This window comes from Salvelinus sp. IW2-2015, unplaced genomic scaffold, assembly GCF_002910315.2.
Source record: "Salvelinus sp. IW2-2015 unplaced genomic scaffold, ASM291031v2 Un_scaffold986, whole genome shotgun sequence".
Lineage (NCBI taxonomy): Eukaryota > Metazoa > Chordata > Actinopteri > Salmoniformes > Salmonidae > Salvelinus > Salvelinus sp. IW2-2015.
Window position 1 is genome coordinate 367269 of NW_019942672.1, and position 21064 is coordinate 388332.

Genomic DNA, 21064 nt, shown 5'->3' on the forward strand with positions numbered 1-21064 from the left:
GCTTCCCACAAAAAGTTGGGTGAATTTTGGCCATTCTCTGACAGGCTGGTAACTGAGTCAGGTTTGTAGCTCCTTGCTCGGCACAACTTTTCAGTTCTGCCACACATTTCATAGGATTGAGGTCAGGCTTTTGCCGCCTCTCCAAAACCTTTGACTTTGTTTTCCTTGACCATTTGCCCACAACTATGGAAGTTTCTTAGCATCAATGTCTTTGAAGACCCCATTTGTGACCAAGCTTTACTTTCGACTGAATGAGTCTTGAATGTTGCTTCTAATTATATCCACATGCATTTTTGCACCTATGATGCCATCTATTTTGTAAGGCACCAGTCCCTCCTAGCAGCAACACGACCACAACCATGATCTGCCCCTGTGCTTCACGGTTTGGGAGTGTTCTTCAGCTGAAGCCTCGCCCTTTTAACCTCCAAACATAACAAGTGGCCATTATGCCAAACAGTCTAATTTGGTGTTCATCAGACCAGAGTACTATTTCTCCAAAAGTACGATCTTTTCCCCATGTGCAGTTGCAAACCATAAGCTGGCCTTTTTATGGCCGTTTTGGAGCAGTGTCTTCTTCCTGCTGACAGCCTTCAGGTTAGTCGATTTAGACTCATTTTAACTGGATATAATACTTTGTACCTGTTTCCTCCACATCTTCACAAGGTCCTTTCTTGTTGTTCTGGGATCTTTGCACTTTCCGCACACACGTACTTCATCTCTAGAACAAGAACGCTCTTCTTCCTGACGTATGATGGCTGCATGGTCCATGTGTTTATCACTGCATACTATTGTTGTACAGAAGAACGGGTACTTCAGGTCTGGCCCAAGGAGAACCAACTATATGATACATTTTGTACGATGTAATCGGGATTTTGTTTTGAATTCTTTGAGTTTGGTAATCTTGAAGAAATATGTGTCTCTAATATGGTCATTGTGGGCAGTGTGCATGTAGCCTGTCTTCTCTGAGAATCCCGTCCACTCACCTTCCTCAATAGCAAGCTATGCTCACTGAGTCTATACATAGTCAAAGCTTCTTTAAATTTGGTTCAGTCACAGTGTCAGGTATTCTGCCACTGCTGTACTCTCTGTTTAGGGCCAAATAGCATTCTATAGTTGCTCTCAGTTTTTTGTAATCTTCCATTGTGCAAGTAATATCTTTTTTTTTCTCATGATTTTTCGGTCTAATGTGTTGCTGTCCTGCGGCTCTGTGGTGTGTTTCTGAACAGACCCAGGACCAGCTCTCTTAGGACTCTTCTCCAGGTCATCTCTCTGTAGTGATGGCTTTGGTTATGGAAGATTTGGGAATCGCTTCCTTTTAGATGGTTGTGGAATTTAACTGGTCTTCTCTGGATTTGATAATTAGCGGGTATCGCCCTAATTCTGCTCTGCATGCATTATCATAACCATAAAGGCATTGGGTTCTATAACTGATTCAAGTATCTCTCTCTGTTCCTCTCTCTGTTTTCTCTCTCTCTGTTGCTCTCTCTCTTCTTCTCTCTTTCTGTTCTCTCTCTCTCTCTCTGTTTTCTCTCTCTGTTTCTCTCTCTGTTTCTCTCTCTTCCCCTCTCTCAATCTCCTCTCTCTTTCTCTCTCTCTTTCTCTCTCCTCTCTCTCTTCTCTCTCTCTCTTTTTCCTCTTTCCTCTTCTCTCTTCTTGTGTGTGTGTGTGAGAATCAAGCATTGTGTTTGTGCAAGGGAGTGTTCGTATTGTATCCCGGTCTGTGGGTTGGGATTGTGTGTGTGTGTGTCATGGTCGTGTGACGGAGCCGATGCTGACAGATAGTGAGAGTCATCCTAATTGTGAAGCCTGTATCTATCTACTGTGTAGAGTCAGGCCAGGCAGGCCACTCACTCACTCACTCACTCACTCACTCACTCACTCACTCACTCACTCACTCACTCACTCACTCACTCACTCACTCACTCACTCACTCACTCATCTGGCTGAGGGGAGAAAACATGACCTACCTGGATCCTCTATTTGCTTTTTGTCACACGTCAACTGATCTACTCTCACTGCATAGAGTCACTTTGTCTTCCCTCAAAGTAGCCACCCTTTGCTTTGATGACAGCCTTGCACACTCTTGGCATTCTCTCAACCAGCTTCACGAGGTAGTCACCTGGAATGCATTTCAATTAACAGGTGTGRTTTGTTAAGTTAATTTGTGGAATTTCTTTCCTTCGTCATTTGTTTGAGCCAATCAGTTGTGTTGTGACAAGGTAGGYGTGATATACGGAAAATAGCACTATTTGGTGAAATACCAAGTCCATATTATGTCAATAACAGCTCAAATAAGCAAAGAGAAATGACAGTTCATCATTACTTTAAGACATTAAGGTCAGTCAGTCCTTAAAATGTCAAGAACTTTGAACGTTTTTTCAAGTGCAGTCGCAAAAACCATCAAGCACTATGATGAAACTGTCTCTCATGAGGACRGCCACAGGAAAGGAAGACCCAGAGTTATCTCTGCTGCAGAGGATAAGTTCATTAGAGTTACCAGCCTCAGAAATCGCAGCCCAAATAAATCCTTCACAGAGTTCAAGTAACAGAGACATCTCAACATCAACTGTTCAGAGGAGACTGCATGAATCAGACCTTCATGGCTGAATTAAAGAAACCACTACTAAAGGGCACCAATAAGTATAAGAGACTTCCTTGGGATAAGAAACACGAGAAATGGACATTAGACTGAAATCTGTCCTTTGGTCAAATTTAACAACTTTTTACAAACTACTGCCATTTTGACAAGTTTCGCAGCACTTTAGATGAACACTTATAGTGTATGACATCGTGGTGTACTTCTCTGCTATTCAAATCTGGACTTAGAACATAATTATCTCCTACCAATCAAAAGTTACAGCTYTTTGTCGGCGTTTTAGAGTGACGAAAAGTAGCAAGCTAATATCAGCTAACCGCTCTCTCATGTCTCGTCATTGAGCAAKCCAAACGGAGCCGTTGTWKGGGATACCAATGCATTTCAATTGCAAAAAGGGCCATAGACTAGAATGGTAAAAATATGAAGAATTCTAGACCCATCCTCTTTCACTGATTTTTAAGATATCAACTCCAAACCAACTTTGAGKTGTTCAGACTGACCCTACTTAGATTGGTTGTCAAAATATTTGTTATACTATATATACTTTTTGAACTATAAACATGAGTTTGAAAGAGAATCTTAGAAATATAGAGTTAGCTATTCAAAATGGTCCTTCTCCTTAGCCAATTAAGCTACAAGACCAACTTTAAAACATTAAGGCTATCCTAACTATCCTAACTTAAAATTATTTTAAACCTTTATCAACTATACTGAACAAAAATATGAACAATTTCAAGTTACAGTTCATATAAGGAAACCAGTCAATTGAAAAAAATGCTTCAGGCCCTAATCTATGGATTTCACATGACTGGGTGGACCATGGGAGGGCATCGGCCCACCCACTTAGGCCCAGCCAATCAGAATGAGTTTTTTTTCCTGCACTAGGGCTTTATTACAGACCAAAATACAGTTTGATCAGCTGGGTGGCGGGTCTCAGACGATCTCGCCGGGAAAGAGGTCGGATGTGGAGGTTCAGCGTCGGCGTGATTACACGTGGTCTGKGGATCTTTTATTTCAGCTCATGAAACATGGGACCAACAGCATGTTTATATTTTTGTTCAGTATATAACTATAAATGTGCATACATTTGGTTAAAATAACCCACCAGCAGTAACTATAGAATAGTTCAAGCTAGATATACAAATCAACTTAATTTTTAAAATTTCACTTTTATTTAACTAGGCAAGTCAGTTAAGAACAAATTATTATTTACAATGACGGCCTAGGAACAGTGGGCCTTGTTCAGGGGCAGAACGACAGATTTCCACTTGTAGCTCGGGATTCGATCTAAGCAACTTTTTTGGTTGCCCAACGCTCTAACCACTAGGCTACCTGCCCAATCGCTCTACCACTAGGCTTTGCCACGCTCTAACCACTAGGCTACCTGCCACCCCAAGTAAAGTAATACAACTATCTCAAAATGCTTTCCACACTTTATCCAGGAGGGGATTGTTTGTCTCTGCTGTAACCAGGAAGCTTGATTTTTCAAGCTAGCCACATATAGCTAGCAAGTTAGCAAACCAAATGCATAGCTGGAGCCCTGAGCTGGAGAAAATATATTTGGCACATTTTTATCTGGCATTTAATAGTGCATTTCAAGTGTAAGTTGATCACCTCTCYTGTGCTGTTTAACAGTGGCTCGTCATGTCACGTTTGCTCCACGTGCTCTTTGTAAACAAGCATACCATGTGACTGGCTACAACTGAATTATAATTATTTTCTTGTGGACAATATTGAAAGTCATACCGTCGGTATTTCAAAATACCCTGTATAAGGTATATACAGTATACCGCCCAGGATGACTAGCCAGCATACATGACTGAATATGTACATGTTTGGGTTAGACTCCAGAGCGTATGTTGACCTGGGAGTCCTGGGAGTCCTGGGAGTGTGCTCATCCTATGGGTACACAGGTAGCCCTGGAATCATCAACAAGTTGCACGTCTGAAGAGGATTTTTGCATCATGTTTTTTTTTTATATTTGTTTTTTTTAAACATGAATTTTAAAATATTCTTCTTGGCAACACTTTAAAGTGCATTACACAGACCTGGGGCTATTCAGTAGAAACTAACAGTGGAATGCACTGTGGTATGTAATTACACTGTAACAAGCTATAACAAGCAATTAGTACACTGTACACACTACTTTAGATATCACCGTTTTGAATATCATTGGCAAACAGAATTGACTACATTTAAGGACCTGTACACTTTTGCTACAAGGTGATTTATATGTCAGTCCCATACCGTTATTGTGGAACTCAATGGATGGCATCTGTGTGGTCTTCTGTTGTCAATCCCACATTGAATCTCTGCCAAAACCAGTGTAACCTGAGCTGTGCTGGAGATATATAAGAGCAGGTCAGACTGTGTGTGTGTGTGTGCGCTCTCTCTAAAACAAAGGCTTTCAGGTCCATAGAGACGCAGACAGTACCCAGGCAACAGTCACCTCAGCAACACACTGTTGTCTCAGGCTCTGTAATGCTCAGGCTGTCTCCAGGAGTGTGGTGTTTGTAGTCTGTGAGTGTTTGGACTGTTAGATGGCGGAGTGAGGAGTTCTCGAGAGGTAATGTTGAGGTAACAGGATGTTCTACTTCCTGGTATGTTGTTACCTGGCTGTGAGGGAAAGGAGAGGTGTTTTTATTGGGCTAACTTTGATTGGAGCTTGTGACTATAARGTTAAAGGCGCAGTAGGTAGCTTTTTGGCCAACCCGATCAAATTCATGTTGTAATGTGAGTTCTAGATCTGTCATTCTCATTGAACGCAAGTCAAATAAGGGGTATATCTGTTCTATGTGTGCCATTTCTATGCTTCCCGTTCTTATTTTTTGTTTTTTGCTGATCTTACATTGGGTTTTGTACACCAGCTTCAAACAGCTGAAAAAACTATATTTTTGGTTCGTGAAAATCTGTTTCACATTGTTTTAGATGGTACAATGATTCTCCACACTATACTTGCTTATTTTGTCACATAAACTGAAATTGTCTGAACCATGAGAATTTTAGCAACCAGGAAATGGCAGAGTGATTTCTGACTATTGGAGAGGACTGGCCACCCCTCATAGCCTGGTTCCTCTCTAGGTTTCTTCCTAGGTTCTGGCCTTTCCAGGGAGTTTTTCCTAGCCACCGTGCTTCTACACCTGCATTGCTTGCTGTTTGGGGTTTTAGGCTGGTTTCTGTACAGCACTTTGAGACATCTGCTTATGTAAGAAMGGCTMTATAAATACATTTGATTTWGATTGATATTGTAATTTTAACTGTAGGTTATGTTTGTGTTTCTTCAGAGGTGTGAGTGACTGATCTTCTGACACCATGGACATGGACACCCAATCACAAGGCCAGCAGGCAGCAGTACCCTCGTTCCAGCCACAGGTAGGATCCCTTCACCTTAACCTTTCACCCTTAACTCTCACCCAATCACAAGGCCAGCAGGCAGCAGTACCCTCGTTCCAGCCACAAGTAGGATCCCTTTACATTTGTGTTACCTCACAAATTATCATTCAGATTTACACAAGACCTATACTTTGAATTAAAAGTTAGTCAATTCATGTAAATTAAGTTGAGTACAATTTAGGCTATAGTCGATTCCAAGTAAAGTTCAGAACAAAATGAATTTTCAAAAATGACTGTATTTGTAATAGTCAATTTACACATTTGTAGTATTTATAATACTAAGGCCTGATCATACAGTATAGGAAAGGCTAGATGAATGGTGGATAGAGAGTTAGTATTGACTGAAACTCTGGAGGCTGGTGGAGATTCGGGTTTCATAACATTCAGGTTGTTACGGTGCAAATAGCAGTATCGTACATCATCCTCATCGATCTCCTTCATGCACAAGGATGTTTCTGGGTCCACAATATATTGAATGGACTCCCCCAGACAATCCATATCCATACACTGGGGACGAAACGGGAAAACAACCGCTTTTTCTAACGCACCAAAAATAGTCCTGTTGTTTTTCTGGTGTATGCAAAGCCAGTGCAATATTAACTGTGAAATAGCCAGGGGCAACATTTTTTAGAAGATGTTTGATATCTAATTTAAGGATAATTGGGTTGTGCACAGAAAAGGAAAGAACGAGAGAAGATTTCATAATTTATTTCATTTTTTTTTTCTTCTTCTAATGAGAATCATATTCCATAACGGAGGTTGTGGTAATAATGATTTCCTCTGTCTGTTTTTCACTATTTAGCCTAATTTCAGTTCATTATTTATTTTCATGTTTGTATTAAAATATAGGATATATATTTAGAAGTAGGTCTAATAACATGCATATTATTAGTTTATGCAAGATCAGATTTTACAGTTAGGATGTGAAACACAGCAGACCTATCAGATCCAGATCCAGGCATTCTACTTCCTGTTAGGCATCTACCTCCATACTGTGTCTCTATCAGCCACAGGAGGCTGGTGAGGGGAGGACGGCTCATAATAATGACTGGAATGGCATCGAACACAAGGAACCAATGCTTTTGATGTGTCAATACCATTCCATTCCAGCCATTACTGAGAGCCCGTCCTCCCCAAATGAAGGTGTCACCAGCTGCCTGTGCTATCAGCAGACAAGTGCTTCTCTTTCAACAAGTCCTCTGTCTATTTCACACTTTCTCTGTTTAATCTGCGAAAGGAGAAAAGAAGAACAGAAACCTCCCCTCCTGAACATGTGAGATGTATAATATGTGTGTGGGGAATGACTCTGTATCGCTGGCGATGTCATGTCGCCGCGTCCCGGAGGTTTTATACATATACATTAGGTAAAGGGGATGAACTGGTGCCATGTGCATTTTTAGTGGTGCGTTTGCTCTTTGAGTGAGTGGGAGGGAGAGATTCTCAAAACAGGTTTTGATTGTCACTGCAGGTTGTGACAGGCTCAGATCTGTGTGTGTGTGTGTGTGTGTGTGTGTGTGTAAACTGTGAGACAAGGCAGAGGGTTTTAAGCGAGCAAACGTGGCGTGGTACAGGAACAGATTGAAGAGGACCAGAGAGAGAAACACCGGCGGGGTAGGGAAGGAAGGATGGATGGATGAAGTGATGAATATTGTATGGCGGTGCTGAGCTGGCTGAGGATGGGAGAGGAGACGGAGAGAGGGAGGCTGGTGATGAGTAGAGGGGGGTCAGGGAGGCTAGTGAGGGGGTGGGGGGTTGGTGCTCTGTGGGAGGTGGAACCTCTATCGCTGTTTTATTGGTGTTTTACCGAATTTAAAGTCAGCTACCGGAGACACAACTCTCATCTGACTATACCTGCTGAATGGGGCTCACAATAGATWTCATTTTGATTGTTCAGGTTCACCATCAGCAATGGTTTTGGTCGTTTTGTTTTAAACAATCAGTGTATATGGTAATTTTTTATAAATACACGGTAAATTTGGTAATTTCATAATGAGGACAGCAATTGTTTTGCGAGGTGCCAAAGTGACGAGAAGATCACCTGGTGAAAACTCCCAAACGGTCAAAACCATTCAATTTTGAGATGGGGGTGAAATCCAATGTTTTTTGGCTATGTCATAGCTGACTTATAAACCATAAATGTTGATACATTACTAGCTTAATCTACATAAATTACAAGTTAATTAGTCAGTGATGGTGATTTCAGAACCAAAGTGGGGGGGACGAAAAGCATAGGTGAAATATCCATTCCCACCCGCGATGACTTGGAGTTTGAGACAGCATTGGGCTCAGTTCCACTCCCACCCGCGATGACTTGGACTTGAGACAGCAGTGGGCTCAGTTCCACTCCCACCCACGATGACTTGGACTTGAGACAGCATTGGGCTCAGTTCCTTGGATTTGTTGAGTTGAGAGACAGCAACACAATTAGACCCAACCAAAACATGAGAAAACTAAAAGATAATTACTTAACACATTGGAAAGAATTGACCAAAAAATAGAGCAAACTAGAATGCTATTTGGCCCTAAACAGAGAGTACACAGTGGCAGAATACCTGACCAATGTGACTGACCCAAACTTAAGGAAAGCTTTGACTATGTATAGACTCCGTGAGCATAGCCTTGCTATTGAGAAAGGCTGTTGTAGGCAGACATGGCTCTCAAGTGAAGACAGGCTACTTCCTAATCTCCTGCCAAATGTATGACCATGTTAGAGACACATATTTCCCTCAGATTACACAGATCCCCAAAGAATTTGAAAACAAACCCAATTTTGATAACCTCCCATATCTACTGGGTGAAATACCACAGTGTGACATCACAGCAGCAAGATGTGTGACCTGTTGCCACAAGAAAAGGACAACCAGTGAAGAACAAACACCATTGTAAATACAACCCATATTTATGTTTATTTATTTTCCCTTGTGTACTTTAAACATTTGTACATCGTTACAACACTGTATATATACAGATATATACATCTTTATTCTTTTGGAACTTTTGTGAGTAATGTTTACTGTTCSTTTTATTGTTTATTTCACTTTTGTTTATTATTTACTTCACTTGCTTTGGCAATGTTAACATATGTTTCACACATGCTGCAATCTGTACACACCTCTCCTCTGTGTGTCTCTCCTTCTCTTCTTTCTGTGCTTCTCCTTCTCTCCTCTCTGTGCATCTCCTTCTCTCCTCTGTTGTTAGGGGTCGAGGTGCTGCGCCTCGCCCACATATGTGTCAGTGAGTGTGTGTGTGTGTGTGTGTGTGTGTGTGTGTATCAGCTGGGAGCGGCTGTGTGTGTGACAGGCCAGTGCGATGAGACGGCCTGTCATTCAGGACTGCCCGGCTGCCCTTTGAAGGCTAGGCCAGGGGGCGACGAGGTGCCGCAAATGGCCTGTGAAGTTTACATACACTGCCCACTGCTAAACAGATTAGCTCTAATGAAGTGTCTAATGCCGGGGCCCCCGCCTGACATAATCCTGCCTGGCAGCCCGGCCCCTCGGCTAACAAAAAAATGACCCCCTCCGGCCCTCTGCTCTCCCCCTTCACTCTCCTAACCCTCCCCATTTCTGGCTCACCCCTCGCCTGCCCTCCTCTTCCCTCTCGCCCACCACCCAAGGCGACTCCACGCAGGGAGGTGCCCGTTGTTAATCACGCCGGACAGTGTGCGATCTGACATGCAAATATAGGTCATTGCATATGTAAATGTATGATTAAGGGGCCAGCCTGCCAGAACACATTAATGAGACTGAACTCTCAGCAGGAGGCTGTCACAGCGCTTTACGGCCTCATGCTAACATTTGTCAAGCTACCATGCAGCGAGTGACAGCCTGCCCTCGCTCGGGCCATATAAAATCTATTGTATTTTTTGGCGAATTCCATGTAGTTTTTTTCCCCTCCCAAATTCCGTTGTCTCCGTTTTTTGTTTTTCKGAATTTTCGCTCTCAAAATCAAACTTAATAAAAAAAACTGACTAAATTGGAAGTACACAACAATGCTTAAACCACATCAGGTGACTACTTTTGAGGTCTGTGAAAAATCTAAGAAATCAAACATTTGTGGTGTAGATACTCTGGACATAGGCTACAGTTAACAGTTAATTGCGAAGGTTTTTGGGAGCCTTTCCATTTACCAGAAGACGGTTGTCATTAGCATCATCACTAACGGCTATACAAAATGGCAGACTAATGACAGACAGTAGCATTCCCACACCATTGGCTCTTCAGAAAGTTGAAGAAAAATACAAATCACTTATGCATTTAGTTCATGTCTTATCAGAATCTTGGGGAAATTATTTCATTTTCTAATCCTTCACCCAAATCCAGATAGCAGGTGTTCTGAAAGAGCTGCAAAACCTGGACCTGTACAAATCAGCTGGGCTAGACAATCTGGTTTCTCAAATGACTGCCTCGCCTGGTTCACCAACTACTTCTCAGACAGAGTTCAGTGTGTCAAATCSGAGAGCCTGTTGTCCGGACCTCTGGCAGTCTCTATGGGGGCACCACAGGGTTCAATTCTCAGGGCGACTCTTTTCTCTGTTTATATCAACAATGTCGCTCTTGCTGCGGGTGATTCCCTGATCCACCTCTACGCAGACGACACCATTCTGTATACGTCTGGCCCTTCTTTGGACACTGTGTTAACAAACCCCCAAACGAGCTTCAATGCCATACAACACTCCTTCCGTGTCCTACCACTGCTTTTAAACGCTAGTAAAACTAAATGCATGCTTTTCAACCGTTCACTGACCGCACCCACCCMCCCGAATAGCATCTCTACTCTGGATGGTTCTGACTTAGAATATGTGGACAACTACAAATACCTAGGTGTCTGGCTAGACTGTAAACTCTGACTATCCTAAAACTGACTATCCTACCGATCCTCGACTTTGGCGATGTCATTTACAAAATAGCCTCCAATACTCTACTCAGCAAACTGGATGCAGTCTATCACAGTGTCATTAGTCACCACTGCGACCTGTATGTCACCAAAGCCCCATATACCACCCACCACTGCGACCTGTATGCTCTAGTCGGGTGGCCCTCGCTACATATTCGTCGCCAGACCCACTGGCTCCAGGTCATCTATAAGTCTATGCTAGATTAAGCTCCACCTTATCTCAGCTCACTGGTCACGATAACAACACCCACCCGTAGCACGCGCCCCAGCAAGGTGATAACTCTTCCACTGGTATCCCCACAAGCCAACACCTCCTTTGGCCGCCTTTCCTTCCAGTTCTCTGCTGCCAGTGACTGGAACGATTGCAAAAATCGCTGAAGCTGGAGACTTATATTTCCCTCACTAACTTTAAACATCAGCTATCTGAGCAGCTCACCGATCGCTGCAGCTGTACGCAGCCCATCTGTAAATAGCCCATCAATCTACTACCCATCATCCCATATTGTTTTAATTTACTTTTCTGCTGTTTTGCACACCAGTATCTCTACTTGCACATCTCATCATCTGCTCATCTATCATCTATCAGTGTTTAATTTGCTAAATTGTAATTACTTTGCTACTATGGCCTATTTATTGCCTTACCTCTCACGCATTTGCACACACTGTATATAGACTTACTTTTTTTTCAATTGTGTTATTGACTGTACGCTTGTTTATCTTCTTATGGCTGCAAGCCCTAATCGGGATCAATATGACAACAGCCAGTCCAAGTGCAGGCGCCAAATTCAAAATTTTTTTTAGAAATATTTAACTTTCACACATTAACAAGTCCAATACAGCAAATGAAGATAAACATCTTGTGAATCCAGCCAACATGTCCGATTTTTAAAATGTTTTACAGCGAAAACACCACGTATATTTATGTTAGCTCACCACAAATACAAAAAAGGACAGACATTTTTCACAGCACAGGTAGCATGCACAAAACCAAACTAACTAACCAAGAACCAACCAAACTAACCAAGAAACAAACTTCATCAGATGACAGTCTTATAACATGTTATACAATAAATCTATGTTTTGTTGAAAAATGTGCATATTTGAGGTATAAATCAGTTTTACATTGCAGCTACCATCACAGCTACCGTCAGAAATAGCACCGAAGCAGCCAGAGTAATTACAGACACCAACGTGAAATACTAAATACTCATCATAAAAACATTTCTGAAAAAATACATGATGTCAGCAAATGAAAGACAGCATCTTGTGAATCCAGCCAATATTTCCGATTTCTTAAGTGTTTTACAGCGAAAACACAATATAGCATTATATTAGCTTACCACAATAGCCAGAAACACAAGACATTTACCGAGCAAAAGTTAGCGATCGTAACAAACCAGCAAATATATATAATTTTTGACTAACCTTGATAAGCTTCATCGATGACAGTCCTATAACATCAGGTTATACATACACTTATGTATTGTTCGAAAATGTGCATATTTAGAGCTGAAATCAGTGGTTATACATTGTGCTAACTTAGCATCTTTTTCCCAAACGTCCGGATATTTTTCTGACACTCACATATTCTGACCAATAACTATTCATAAACATTACAAAAAATACATGTTGTTAAGGAAATGATAGATACACTAGTTCTTAATGCAATCGCCGTGTTAGAATTCTAAAATAACTTCATTATGACATGCAGTTTACGTTATGGCGAGAGCGTGCCCAAAATCTGGGCGAAAACTACTAGTTCACATGTTCGACAGATATATGAAATAGCATCAATAATGGGTCCTACTTTTGATGATCTTCCCATCAGAATGTTGTACAAGGGGTCCTTTGTCCAGAACAATCGTTGTTTGGATTTAGAATCTCCTCTTCTCCAGTCAATTAGCACGGAAAGCTAGCAAAGTGGCGCGAAGCTCTCCTTCCTGAACAAACACAGACAAAGCAACACGCCTAACGTCCCGAAAAAATTTCAATAATCGAATAAAATATATTGAAAAAACATACTTTACGATTGATATTGTCACATGTATCAAATAAAAATCAAAGCCGGAGATATTAGTCGTCTATAACGACAGCTTTAACAGAAGGCAATACCAGGTCACTTCTCGCGGCGTTCCGAAAACAGGAAATTGGGGTCACGTCATGCCAAGAGCTTTTATTCGACCTCAGATCATGTTATACACTCCATTTTCTTCTCTCACTGCCTGTTGACACTTAGTGGAAGGCGTAGATGTGGAAGGCGTACCCCTACAACTCATCCAGAACGGCCGCAGCCCGTCTGGTGTTCAACCTTCCCAAGTTCTCTCTCACGTCACCCGCTCTCCGCTCTCTCCACTGGCTTCCAGTTGAAGCTCGCATCCGCTACAAGACCATGGTGCTTGCCTACGGAGCTGTGAGAGACGAAGCACCTCAGTACCCCCAGGCTCTGATCAGCCTACACCCAAACAAGGGCACTGCGTTCATCCACCTCTGGCCTGCTCTGCCTCCCTACCACTGAGAGAAGTACAGTCCCGCTCAGCCCAGTCAAAACTGTTCGCTGCTCTGGCCCCCAATGGTGGAACAAACTCCTCACGACGCCAGGACACGGAGTCAATCCCACCTTCCGGAGACACCTGAACCCCACCTCTTTAAGGAATACCTAGGATAGGATAAAGTAATCCTTCTCACCCCCCCCCCCTTAAAAGATTTAGATGCACTATTGTAAAGTGGCTGTTCACTGGATGTCATAAGTGAATGCACCAATTTTGGATCGCTCTGGATAAGAGCGTCTGCTAAATGACTTAAATGTAATGTAAATGTAAATGTATGAAGTGCATGTATACTAATAAATATCAAGCACAATTTATGGCAGGCCCTAGAACAGAGCATCGATTTCAGATTTTTCCACTTCCTGTCAGGAAGTTTGTGCTGCAAAATGAGTTCTGTTTTACTCACAGATATAATTAAAAACGGTTTTAGAAACTAGAGAGTTTTTCTATCCAATAAGTAATAATAATATGCATATTGTACGAGCAAGAATTGAGTACGAGGCCGTTTGAAATGGGCACCTTTTATCCAGGCTACTCAATACTGCCCCTGCGCCACAAAAGAGGTTATTCCATGGTTAACTTCTGATGTGTTTTTTGTCGCACTGCTTTGCTTTATCTTGGCCCAGGTCGCAGTTGTAAATGAGAACTTGTTCTCAAACTAGCCTACCTGGTTAAAATTAAAGGTGAAAATAATAATAAGTTGAATACATTTAGGTCAGTGGTTCCCAAACTTGTTATAGTCCTGTACCCCTTCAAACATTCAACCTCCAGCTGTACCCCGTCTAGCACCAGGGTCAGTTCACTCTCAAATGTTGTTTTTTGCCATCATTGTAAGGCTGCCATACACACACTATACGATACATTTATTAAACATAAGAATGAGTATGAGTTTTTGTCACAACCCGGCTCGTGGGAAGTCACAAAGACCTCTTATAGGACCAGGGCACAAATAATAATAACGATCAATGATTTTGCTCTTTATTTAGCCATCTTACATATAAAACCTTATTTGTTCATCAAAAATTGTGATTAACTCAACACAGGTAAATGAGAAGGGTGTGCTTGACAGGATGCACATAACTCTGCAATGTTGGGTTGTATTGGAGAGTCAGTCTTAAATCATTTTCCACACGGTCTGTGTCTGTATTTAGTTTTCATGCTAGTGAGGGCCGAGAATCCACTCTCACATAGGTATGTGGTTGCAAAGGGCATCAGTGTCTTAACAGCMTGATGTGCCAAGGCAAGAWACTCTGAGCATAGACCAATCCAGAAGTCTGGCAGTGACTTCTGATTATATACAATTTTCACAGGACKGCTTGTTGCAATTTCGATGAGGCTCTCTTGTTCAGATATCGGTAGGTGGACTGGAGGCAGGGCATGAAAGGGATAACAAATCCAGTTGTTTGTGTCATCCGTTTCGGGAAAGTAACTGCGTAATTTCGCACCCAGCTCACTCAGGTGCTTCACYATATCACATTTGACATTGTCCGTAAGATTGAGTTCATTTGCACACAGAAAATCATACAATGATGGAAAGACCTTTGTGTTGTCCTTAATGCAGACAGAAAAGAGCTCCAACTTCTTAATCATAGCCTCAATTTTGTCCCGCACATTGAATATAGTTGCGGAGAGTCCCTGTAATCCTAGATTCAGATCATTCAGGCCAGAAAAAACATCACCCAGTTGTGTGAGAAACTCGTCATCATGCAAGTGGTCAGACAAGTGAACATTATGGTCAGTAAAGAACTTTAAGCTCGTCTCTCAATTAAAWTGAACGTGTCAATACTTTGCCCCTTGATAAGCAGCGCACTTCTATATGTGGTAAAAGCGTTACATGGTCGCTGCCCATATCATTGCGTAGTGCAGAAAATACACGAGAGTTCAGGGGCCTTGCTTTAACAAAGTTAACCATTTTCACTGTAGTGTCCAAAACGTCTTTCAAGCTGTCAGGCATTCCCTTGGCAGTAAGAGCCTCGGTGGATGCTGCAGTGTACCCAAGTGGCGTCGGGAGCAACTGCTTGCACGCGCGTTACCACTCCACTATGTCTCCATGTCATGACTTTTGCGCCATCAGTACAAATACCTACACATTTTGACCACCAAAGTCCATTTGATATCACAAAGCTGTCCAGTACTTTAAAAATATCCTCTCCTGTTATCCTGTTGTCCTGGTTTCCAGAAGAGGATTTCTTCCTTAATTGACTCCTCATAAATGTTATGGACATATACCAGGAGCTGTGCCAGGCCCGCCACTTCTGTTGACTCATCCAGATGTAACGCATAGAATTCACTGGCTTGTATGCGAAGCAGTAATTGTTTCAAAACATCTCCTGCCATGTCACTGATGCGTCGTGAAACAGTGTTGTTTGATGAAGCCATTGTCTGTATAGTTTTTTTGTTGCCTTTTCCCCCAGCACCATCCCAGCCATATCCGCGGCAGCAGGAAGAATTAAYTCCTCCACAATAGTATGGGGCTTGCCTGTCCTAGCCACTTGGTAGCTCACCATATAAGATGCTTCTAGCCCCTTCTTATTAATGGTATCTGTTGCTTTTATTCATGTCTTACAACTCGAAAGCCGTCTTTATTCTCGCTCAAAAAACTCCAGTGGCTTATTTTTCATATTGCCATGTTTCGTTTCTTAAATGTCTGTGTAAGAGTGAAGGTTTCCCGCGAGAGAGTAACGGTTAATGTGATTGGATGTTCATTATTTGACTAGGCTACCTGTATTTGACATTGTGTTGTTAATTCGCTGAACACTAGATGGTTTACATGTATTTTTGGCAGTGAAACGAGGCTACTCAGGTGAGAGAAAAAACCTCACCCAAACGTATAGCACCGTTGAAAAATATAAATGTACTGTTTGAAAATGTGATGAAAATGACTGTTTGAAAACGAATCACATTTTTATTTGGCGTGCAATTTAGTTTTTTTAGGGTTACGTTACGGGTCTGTGCAGTCATGGCTGCGCCAATCGAATCAATAATGAATTTTGTTCATTAAACAGACAAGACACCTACACAATCAGTCAACACACACGGAGTGTACAAAACATTAAGAACACCTGCTCTTTCCATGACATGACCAGGTGAATCCAGGTGAAAGCTATGATCCCTTATTGATGTCACTTGTTAAATCCACTTCAATCAGTGTAGATGAAGGGGAGGAGACATGTTAAAGAAGGATTTTTAAGACTTGAGACAATTGAGACATGAATTGTATATATGTGCCATTCAGAGGGTGAATGTGCAAGACAAAATATTTAAGTGCCTTTGAACGGAGTATGGTAGTAGGTGCCAGGCACACCGGTTTGTGTCAAGAACTGCAACGCGGCTGGGTTTTTCACGCTCAACAGTTTCCCGTGTGCATCAAGAATGGTCCACCAGCCAACGGACATCCAGCCAACTTGATACAACTGTGGGAAGCATTGGAGTCAACATGGGCCAGCATCCCTGTGGAACGCTTTCGACACCTTGTAGAGTCCATTGCCATCTGATGAAGATCATCAAAGGTTAGTCATACTTTTCTCTATTTCTGCTTTTTGTGACTCCTCTCTTTGGGTGGAAAATGGCGTGTGTTTTTTCTGTGACTAGGTACTGACCTAACAATAATTCAGATGGTGTGCTTTCGTCATAAAGCCTTTTTGAAATCGGACCACTGTGGTGGGTAACAAACAAGTTTATCTTTTAAAATGGTGGCAAAAAATACTTGTATGTTGAGGAATTTTTAATTATGGAGATTCTGTTTGAATTTGGGGCCTGCACTTTCACTGGCTGTTGTTTAAGTCGATTCCCGTTAACGGGGATCTCAGCCTATCTCAGCCTGTAAGAAGTTACCATACATTGGGAGGTGGGCATTTCCAGGCACCAAGACCACGCCAGGCACCAAAGCCAAGCGAACAGGCAACCAACCAGCGCCAGGCACCAGCCGCGCCAGGCACCAATCCAGCGCCAAGGCCTGCCGCTAGGCACCAAGCTAGTTGCCAGTCACAAAGCCAGGCCAGCACCAAGCCAGCACCAGGCACCACGCTAGCGCAGGCACCAAGCAGCACCAGGCACCAAGCCAGCGCCAAGGCTTGCACTAGGCCACCAAGCTAGTGCCAGTTCACCAAAGCCAGCGCCAGGCACCAAGCCAGCCACCAGGCACCAAGCTAGCCCAGGCACCAAGCCCAGCACCAGCACAAGCCAGCGCCAAGGGCCTGCGCAGTCACCAAGCCAGCGCCAGGCACCAAGCCAGCACCAGGCACCAAGCCAGAGCCACCTACCAAGGGACAGCAACAGTCACCAAGCAGAGCCACCCACCAAGCCAGCAACAGTCACCAATGCCCAGCGCCAGAGCTGCGCCAGCCACCAAGACAGAGCCACCCACCAAGTCGCGGCTGGCGCTAAGCCAGCGGTCAGTCCACAAACGCCAGCGCTTGCGCTAAGCCAACTCCCAGCCGCCAGGCCAGCCACAACAAGCCCAGCGCAGTCACCAATCCAGATCTGCTCGCCATCACAGCTAAATGCCATTTTAAACTTACCGGCGTATTAGGCAGGCGTATGAAGAGCGACGGAAGGGAGAACAGGTGAGGGCTGTAGGGATTACTGGGACTGATTGATTACAAGCTGCCAAACGTGAGATGAAAGTGAAGTGATTTAATATTGGACCTGCACATACAAGAGACTAGTTATGGCTGTTTGCTTCAATTCTGCTGAATTTATAAACAAAACAGAATTTCTAAACATTTTATAACAGGCGCCAGCAGTTATTTAGATGGGTAGGCCGGAAAAATGTGGTAGTATGAATGAAAACGGCTAACTACGGTTATCTAAAACGTACTGGTATCATGACGTTTGGTACCATTGATTATTACCACCGGTACCAACCATGTTCTTTATATCTGAAAAGGTATTGCTGGTATCAAACCTCCAACTATTATTTCAGGCCTAGATGACCCACTAATCACTTCGGTAAAGTTTCTGCCTATGGCTTAGGGATGAGATGTAACCGGTAACGTTGGGGCACACACTACCACCTGTATCTAGGTGGTTGCTAGCAACGGCCCGGTTTACATTTCCCCGGCAGTTCTAACCTTGCAAGCATTGTCACTTCGACCCAGCGCTTCACAACATAGTCCCCCACTAAAGCATGCCACTTGTTTCCTTAGCACCAGCGGATACATAAATTAACTACAGTGGAATAAATTATCACTGAATGACAAGTTGGGAAACCCTGTAACAATCAATCAATGTTGACTTTGTTTACTCGTTGGAACTATAGCGGGGTGTGTTCCCGCATTAGCTATTTGTGCTCTCCAATTAAACTGCCTCTCAGGTTGTGCTAATTCTTGATCGCTACCCCCAATATGAGATTATTGTTATTATTGCGATAGAAAACAGTCTATTAAGTTTCTATAGGAGTTGAAATTTGTCTCTGATGGTACAAACAATTTCTACAGCACTTTTCATGACAGGTTCAGATTTCAGAAATTTTACCTCTGATCTGGGTCTGTTTTTAAGGGCGAACCGTGAATGCTATTGAGAAAACCGGAACACTGCCTACGTCTTCCTCTGGGTGCTGACGTCATCACGTTTTCAATGGGAATCGATGGACGTTCACAGCCATGTATAATAGACGAAATGTACAGAGACCACCTTTCTCAACGGTGCACCTGAAGCGTAAAGACATCGGACATGCCTCGTAGTCCAAATCGTTTTCTAACCAGCAAGCTATTTCTCCGTCATGTTTTTCAGTCGTTATTAGTTGTTAAAAAAACATCATAATGTAGTGAATTTTAACCTTTTATATCAATTTTATATCCGTTTAGCCGATTTGAGGAATTTCTTGTCGTGCACTCTGAAAGTTTGGACACGCTTTAGGTGTCGGTCCGTTGGTGATTGCGACATTTCGAAGGACACGAGGACATTATCGACCAAAAGACGTTTATAACATTAGAAAGGATTAACATTGCCCAAGAATATGCTGGAAGATCAGCTCCAAAGTTAAGCAAATATTAATATGATAAACCGGTGTTTCTGTCGAAATAGTATTAAACGCCATATCGCCATTTTGTTTGGTATTATAGCTTCACTTGGCCACCCTGTCATTGAAAAGTTAAGGATTAATTTTAAAAAAATGTAAATCAGCGTTGCATTAAGAACTTTAATTTGTCTTTCCATTTCCTGTCAACCCTGTATTTTTAGTCAAGTATATGAGTTAGCTTTATTAAACTAGATCACTCTGATAGATGACAGTCAACACATATTTGAGGCATTTGATTTCCTAGTATTTTCATTGTGTAACCACGGTTTCTGGTTAATGGCTAAATTGATGCACTTTTTCGAACAAACTGGTATATGTATGTTTGTAAAATGATGTTACAGGAGTTCATCGGAAGAATTCTGAGAAGGGTTAGTGAAAAATTAATATCTTTTTTGCGGTGTTACGTTATAGCGCTCTTTGGCTGGAATCGATGCTCGGTAACTGTTGGAACATGTAGTATGCAACTTATCGATTTATCGTGTTTTCGCTGAAAAAGCCTTAGAAAATCGTGAAATATTGGGCTGAAATCACAAAATCTGGTCTTTCATTTGCTATAGCTTGTACTTTTTTAGAAATGTTTTTATGATGAGTATAAATTAGGTTCATCACGTTGGCTGTCTAGTAATTCTCTCTGCTTCAGTGGCATTTTTGAACGTCGTGTGGTGCTGCAATCGTAACTGATATTATTCACCGAAATATGCACATTTTTTTCTAACAAAACATTTCCCTATATCAGGCTGTCATCTGATGGTTTTTTTTATAGGTATTGGCTTATCAATATCTTTAGTTTGAGCCGAATTGGTGATACCACCTTGGAGGAGTAAGAAGAAACTGATGGAGTTAGAATAGTGGTGTTATTTTGCTAACGTTTTAGCTAATAGATTTACATATTTTGTCTCCCTGTAAAACATTTTAAAAATCTGAAATGGTGGCTTTATTCACAAGATGTGTATCTTTTCATCTCGGTGTCTTGGACTTGTATTTAATGATATTTAGATGCTACTATCTACTTTCATGAAGCATGCTATCTATGCTAATCCAGTGATTGGGTGTGGGGGTGCTCCCGGATCCGGGTTCTGGGGCAGATAGAGGTTAAGTGGAAATGTCCAGCTGAAATTTGGTTAATTCTCTGGCTGGGGCAATTCAGGGAGTGGTATAATCTCATCTATTAATGAAGAAAACATTAGCATGCATAATGTAGCAGTAAAACTATTTTGATAATTTTTTGCTTGATCGAATGACAAGCAAATCCAAAAACAGCTGAGTTTGTGAAATTATGAACACGAGACTGAAAACAGGATTGCTATTGTTTTCTAATGGGTATCATGCTAAAGACCCTAACAAAAGTGGGAGTGAGGGTAGGAAAGAGATGAAACGTGGATCTACAAATCATGGTTCTTGGGCTCTGTTTCAAATATCACTTTTTGATATGACAGCTGTCCCACACGTTCCCTTGCACAAAAGTTGTTGTAGGACAAATATTGTGTTTTATTTCTGTTAAATTCCGTAATATTCTTACTATAAAATATACACGTGTACAAAACATTAAGAACACATTCCTAATATTTGAGTGCACCCTCTTTTCCCTCAGAACAGCCTCCAATTCGTCAGGTC

General features: G+C 42.2%; 1 long non-coding RNA gene across 1 annotated transcript in view; it reads left to right on the forward strand.

Annotated features, from left to right (window-relative positions):
* Positions 1 to 21064, forward strand: part of LOC112069321 (uncharacterized) — a 119000-nt gene that overhangs the window by 88143 nt on the left and 9793 nt on the right. Inside the window, exon 2 of the long non-coding RNA XR_002893720.2 lies at positions 5881 to 5968. This is a non-coding gene — a long non-coding RNA (uncharacterized lncRNA). The remainder of the gene's footprint in view (positions 1 to 5880; positions 5969 to 21064) is intronic.